Genomic DNA, 7,078 nt, shown 5'->3' on the forward strand with positions numbered 1-7,078 from the left:
ACAACACTGCCTTTTGTTACAATTTGCATATTATTTCAGTTGTACAGTAACTCTAATAATGTTACTTCAGTTTAAAATGGTTTTCAACTGTGAGAAAGGTAGGTCTTTCAGGGGATACTAAAGACAGAAGTCTGATTTTTGTGTTTCCAAAGCCAGAGAGGGTGGAATGATTGAAGGAAGACAACAGAGCAGGTATTCATTTGGAAGAAGGTGGTGGGTTTTTTTGGTGCTGTGACATTACTTATGTCCCAGAGGTAAGAACTTAAAACTGGGAATGAGGTCACTTCATGGGAGAACCTCCACTGTAAAGTGATTAAAAATTGGAAAAGAAATTAAGCAGCTGCATGGCATTATTATCCAACTTGGAAAAAGAGCAACAAAGTGATTGACCTTTACTTGAGCTCTTTTAGCTTAAATTGTTCTTCATATCTTTGACTATGGTATTTAGTGATTTTAGGCTGAGGATGTCCCCAAGTTTTATAGAGTTAAATTACAATTTTATTGTTGTGGCAACAATATTATTGTTCTTTTTTTATTAACTCACTGAAACAATCATACTAAAACTATATCTATGACTGGGTGTCAAAGTCTTGATTATGCACATAAACAAAGACCATGTTTTCAGAAGAGGCCGTGTGCTCACAGCTTCCCCAGACTGCTGACTTTGTGCTGTTTCTTCTTCCTCTGTTACCTGAACTGCAACTTGGCTCCCTCCGGGAGGGGGGTTCCTTCGTATTGGGTACGGACAGCATGATGCTAGTGAGTTGCGTATATCTCTGTGTGTACTTGAGGAGGGGAAAAAAAAAAGGGGGGGGGGGGGGGGAGAAATAGCTATGTCTGGAAAAATGACTTGTAATTTTGCCCTGAATTTTCAAACTTTATGTAATTTCAGCGTAGGGAATTTCTACTTGTGTTCCGACACAACAAGGTGCGATGGCAGCTAGAGAAATCATTTAAGACATTTTTGTAAAGATAATTTATTAGGCGTTTACATGGAAAAAAGGAGTAACAACTTAATAGCAATATACCTCTGAGCAGGTAAAGTCAAGTTGCCCTGAAATGATTGTGTCAGATCAAGGGCTGTGAAGAAATACAGATAAGCCAATCAAAGTTGTCTTGGGCAGTATGTATCAGGGTCATTAAAGCGAACCTTCAGATACAGTAAAGAATTAATTTTCTAACATAGTAGGGATGGAAAGTGAGAGAGGAACTGAAACTATGACATTTGTCTTTGAATTTAAAAAGGACACAGAAATTGAGGGAGAACAGTACTGAGGTGCTAAGGGAGGCACAGGGAGCTTGTAATGATCTTGTCGCTTGTATTCCACGGTAATGTGCAGTTCTTCCCTTCCTGCAGAGATTTCTATTGAAATTACCCATATCTATTCTGTTCTAATAAACCTGCTTGTAATTAGTTGGACCTGAGCTGGTTTCTGAGATTCACTTTGGAAAGAAAAATAGAACTAGCTGTTCTCAAGTAAAATGAACTTGATATTTGACCGCAGAAAGGGCTGAATTAGAATAAAAGTCCAATAATTTGAGATTTTTGGGAAAAAATAGAGAATGTTAGAAGAAACAGGAGCAAACTAACTTGGTGTTCCTCTGGGCTGGTGAATAGAAGTATTGCAGTTTGTACAAAAGGGAGTGGTTTAAATTTCTATTGGAAAGAACAGAAAAATATGGTGGTGGGTTAGTAACGCATACTGAGTTCAGAAGCATTAGAATATACACTGAGAGTTGAAAGTAAAAGGCATTTTGGTTCAATAAGTCATTTATAAATAGCACTGAAATAAAATAATGATATTTTAGGAACAAATATGTTATGCATTTTGAAGAGGTAACTTTTAAAATAGTTCAATAGTTTTCACATGATTAATTGCTTTGGACTTGAAACCTAATAGATATTTTTTCTTTCCTTTTTAGAAATGTCAAAGGGAGGCATATTATGAACAATAAAGGAAATAGCAAGACAGAGTCTGTTTCTCTAATTTTTTCCAGAATTATGTATAATTTTACTAATGTTATTGTTCTCCACCCGTCCACCCCCTCTTTTTATAGATGTATATGGATTAATGTGCTAAAATGGAAATTTAATTTAGGGCTAAGTGAACTATTTCCATGGAAATAATAACATTGTTGATGTCCTTTGGTTTGGGAAGTATTCTAGAAAATGCAATCCATCAATTTTTCATCAGTCTAGACACAGGCCAGAAATCATGATGATTTTTGCAAATGAGTGCAGTATTAATAGCAACCTTTGTACTTGTATTTTCATGATTTTGAGCAGCTGCAGTTTATGGGTGTGTGTGTATGTCTGTATATGCACACACATGGATACAAATTTCTTAAAATTCAGATTTGTTTTTTACCACTGCAGTCTTTCTTAAAAGACAGTAGATGTTCATCAAGCCTGAAATTTCCTTTGAACAGCTTTAAGTCTGCAAACTGTTCAGTGTCATTTGTAGTCTTACCATTTAGCTAGTTCCACTCAGGTAAAAAGTAAGAAGCATTGACTATAGATATGTATATATGTAGTCTTGCACGAGACTAATGGCTTTCTTGAGATTATTCACAAGCAAAATTCCAAATAAATTTAAACATTTGAAGAGTTAAGGATAAAGTAGTATCACACTCAAAAGTTGAAATAATGTGTTCTATTTCCACGGTGGTGTGTGCACACACACTAGCTTTCACTGGTGGGTGCATACTGATGGTGCAGGTAGAGCTGAGAAATTATACTACATCGGGGCTAGAAGCATGTTAGCATTCAGTATGCTTCTGCCTGATTCTCTTCGGGACTTCCAAATGGCAAAACCAACATGGGAAATGTAAACGCACCATAATCTGGTACAATTATTTGTACTTATTTATTGAGAAAAATATTCAAAATAATACTTTGCTGTAAGTGCTGGTGTTATTTTGTATTGTCTACACTAATAGGTATAAAACTTATGGACCAAAGACCATTGTTCAACCTTTTTTTTTCTTTTTTTTTTTTTTTTAAACCAGAGAGAAGGTAAAGCATTTCCTTAAATGTCAGTGTATATAAACCACTATTTACGAAGTCTTTATAAATTACAGTCTTTACTGATGAGGCATATTCACATTGCTGCTCCATTTGTTTACTCAGGAGACCAATTTATTTTGCTACCTCAGTGCTAACTGTTTCCATTGACATCCAGGTCTGCTCTGACCAAGCAACTGTGACAAGTTGTTTATTGAACTGTAAACGGGCACTGCCTGACTCTAAACAATGGCTTTACCTAATTATGAAACCCTATGCATCATTTTAGTCCAGTGTTGTTGGTTATACAAACAGGATTTTACTGTTATTGAAAAATTAATTTAAGTCTGGGTACACTGTACTACAGTGAAAGATATTCTTCATTGTAACTTTATAGATTGGTAGCTCACATCTCAGATGAACTGACTATAATGTTCCAACTGTGGTTTGTTGGGCACTATGAATACCTGAGAAAGGACAAAAGAGAGAAGCATCTTATAAGAACATAAGGAGATGGCATAACAGCACAAAATCTATTGCTTATGCTTTAAATGAATCTGATGTTATCAAAATGAACTCTTAAAAATAACATTGATACAAGAAATACGGGTGTACTTATGGAAAGGAAAATTGGATCCTCAAGAAGTTGTTAACTTTCTGACTTGGAAGTAGTAGCAAAAATTGAGTAGACCCACTTGAAAAAAACAACTCTGCCATTCTTCCCATTACTTTATCAGAAGATAATTGAGTGCAATCAAAGCTTTTGTCTTCAGCTGTCAGTAAGTCAGCTTCTCTAAGAGAGCTTTATCCAATAATCACAGAAAGAATTCGGAGGGTTTACTCTCCTTTGTTGGTGTTTCGGTGGTGTTTTTTTTGGTTTTGTTTTTTTTTTTTTTTTTGGTAAAAGGAAACTAACCCAAACTTAATGAACAGTTTTGATACCATGAAGTATATGTAAAGGGGAAAAAAAAAAAAAGATGGAACTATATGTGTATATTAAAGAACTCAGGAAAACTAACGTATTAATGTTCTAGTAACACACATGAAACATTTGTGACTGAGGGCAAATCTCCTTTCCAGTGAGAACCTGCACAAACAGTGCTGTTCGTAAACAGAATTCACTTAATTCATCTTTATCACTGAAAACTTTTCTGATTGCTTTTCAAAGCATTGCTTAATGATCTTGTATAATTGGTTCCATGTGTTAAATCCCTATTGGTAGTTTCACTGTGATTTTCTTATGAAATATGAAACTCTCTAAAATTTAATGGTGAATTAATATTAATTTAATCAAATATTTTAATATTAAATCTATTAATATTTCATCTTCTACATGGCTATGCAGATTTTTGAAAGCCATTCCAGTGTTTTCTGATGAACTACTCAGTTATACAAAGACTATTTAGAAATCTTTTTGCTCTTGTGGTTCCTGAGCAGTAGCTGGGCTGCCCAGGTCGTTGGTTATTTTTATTCAGCCTCTAAAGTGAATGCAAATGAGTTGCGGGACACAGAGAAGCTAAAGAAAGTTTACCAAGTCTGATGGAGTCTGTAGTTTCCTTGTGCCAGGCTAGAATACACTTAAAAAGAGCCCTGCATGATTTTACAGGTTAATCTCTGTTCACAGCAGGGTTTGACTCGTATCAAGCCTGGCATGCTTAGGCACCTGAGGGCTGTCACTGACAAGGGGCTGCGAGGAGATGGACTGCCACTGATCGGCTCTAAATGAGCCAGTTGCACAGAGCTGATAAAAACAGAGATTTAGTGAAGTAGACAGGCCTGTGCTAAACCAAGCTCCTCTCTCAATCGAAACCCTGTCTGTCACTTTAATCAGTCATCTCCCCTGTCAGGCACAGTCAGCAGAGAGGCTGGAGTGGTGCAGGAGATGCGGCTGAGGGATGGCATGGGGTGGTGGCCAGGCCAGCGCAGGGTGGCCTCCCCGCTGCCTGCAGGGCTCTGGTGCACAGAGGCAGTGCCACGGCATGGTGCTGGGGGTGTTTCGCAGCCCAGACGTGCTCCAAGAGGTGATAGGTAGTGCTAAAGCAAGGATCTTTTTTTACCAGGTGATCTGTGCCTTCTCCTGTGTTTTTAATACAGCGTCATTCTTGCATCCGACTGTGCTTTTTCAGTAGCTGGAACAGTCTCCTGGACAAGAAGATGCGGGCTACAGAGGTTACAGACCTGTCCTGCTGTAAAAGATGTAGTCAAGTATCTTAGTGGATTCTTTCTCTTCTCCAAAAATAAGTTTAAAAAATGCAAAAATGTTTGCTCAAGATAGCAAACTTACAGTGGAGATGTTACATGTTCAATGCTATGCATGCCATTAGCCAGAACTTGATCCCTGATGGCAGGGTGATGCTGCCTGGCTTGCTGTCATGAACAATGTACCCTCTCTACTTAAAGGGAGGCAGACGAAATCAGTGTTACTTTACTTCATTTTAAATGAATTTAATGTTATTTTTACAGAAACGTATAAGATGCCATGCTCGTTTCACCAAGATATCAAAGGCTGAGGCAGTAGCAGAAATAGAAGAAGAGAAAAAAAAATAAAAAGGAAGAAAGACATTGGCCCAGTGTCACAAAATATAGCTGGCATTTGGTCATGGACACAGCACTCTGATGCTGCTTGGCTTCTTAGGTGAACTTCACAGAGCACAGGGTTCTCTTGTCCCCAGGAGGTCACTGGGATAAATTGGTAAGTACTGCAAAGCTTTCTTTCCAGGAGCGTTGAGGGTATGCTGCTGGGCAGCTGCTCCTCCTTCCTGAAAACTGACCCTTGGGATTGAGCAGGCAAAGGAGCAGTTAGATCAGGGAGTGGAGGAGGAAGGGCAGAAGTAAATAGTTTACAACACTTAGCAGCATCTATGGCTGCTCCTCCCTCAAAGGGCTGCTGTCCATGCTCTCTCCTGGCACCTGGATGGGGCTGTAAAAACTTCGTTGGCAACTCTGTGTTGTGCCTTGTTCTCCACTGATGTTAGCACAGCTGCAGCTAATGGGCTGTACAGCCTGGAACAGGGGAGCTCTTGGGAAATTCAGATCTAGACAAGAACTGGAAGGAGGAAATACTCTGAAAACCCAGCCCCGGCAGCATCCTCTCTGCCTCTGTCCTTTCGTGTAAGGCACAAAGATCCTGTTTATCTAAGGGTTGTGGTAAACTTTGGTACTCTTCTGTTCACTGTGAAGCTTGACCAGCTTGTACTGTTCTGGTACAAAATATCATTCCACTCCAGCATACTAGGCTGTGCTTCCCACCTCATTGGGCAACATATCCTGAGGCCAATGTATGGCCGGAATGACCCGTATGTTGTCCTTTTCACTTTGAATTGCTACAATTCCTTGTATTCATGCAGAGGCTTCAGTGGGTACCAAATACTGCTGCTGGTTTCTCCCATCGCCTAAGCAATGCTAGCAAGGAGCATGTGCCCATCGCCACATCAGGTCTCTGGGATTTTAAGGAGCCTAGAGAGTGACAGTAAAGGATGAACTTGTTGGTTCAGATTTCTCTGGCAATGAAAGTCATGCTATAAATTCAGCTGAGGGACAGTCCTTGAGTCTTCAGTGACTTGAACAAGTGGCAGTCAGATTTGGTTTGCAGCAAGTTATCTAAGCTAGTGTAAATGATGAGAGGAAGAGCAGAAACCCAGGGACTTGTGCTTCAAAGGAACATGGAGCAGCAGTGACTCAGGGGAACACGCTTGCTGGGGAAGGGATGGGTGAGAAGTATGGCTGGCTGTAGGGGCTATGCTCAATATTTGTGGTAAAGAATGCACTGTGGGGATGAATAGGGCAGGACTGTGGGTGACTGGCCCCAAGAGCTGAGGCTACAGCCTCACTACAGTGAGTTGACCGTTATAACAGAATGAAATAGAAGGTCACATATAGTAGATTTCACTGAAACAACGGGCATTCCTTGAGAGCTACCAATGTTACAGAATTGGACTTGAATTACAGACTTGAGCAAAGGGAGAAATGGTGGGGATTGATGTTTGGGTGGGAAGAAATTCAGTTTGGATAGGGGATATGAAAATATCCTGACGAAGAAAAGGCTATGCAAATACATACATACATACATAATAT

This window comes from Nipponia nippon, unplaced genomic scaffold, assembly GCF_047370975.1.
Source record: "Nipponia nippon isolate SJK-2023a ecotype South Korea unplaced genomic scaffold, ASM4737097v1 scaffold_5, whole genome shotgun sequence".
NCBI lineage: Eukaryota > Metazoa > Chordata > Aves > Pelecaniformes > Threskiornithidae > Nipponia > Nipponia nippon.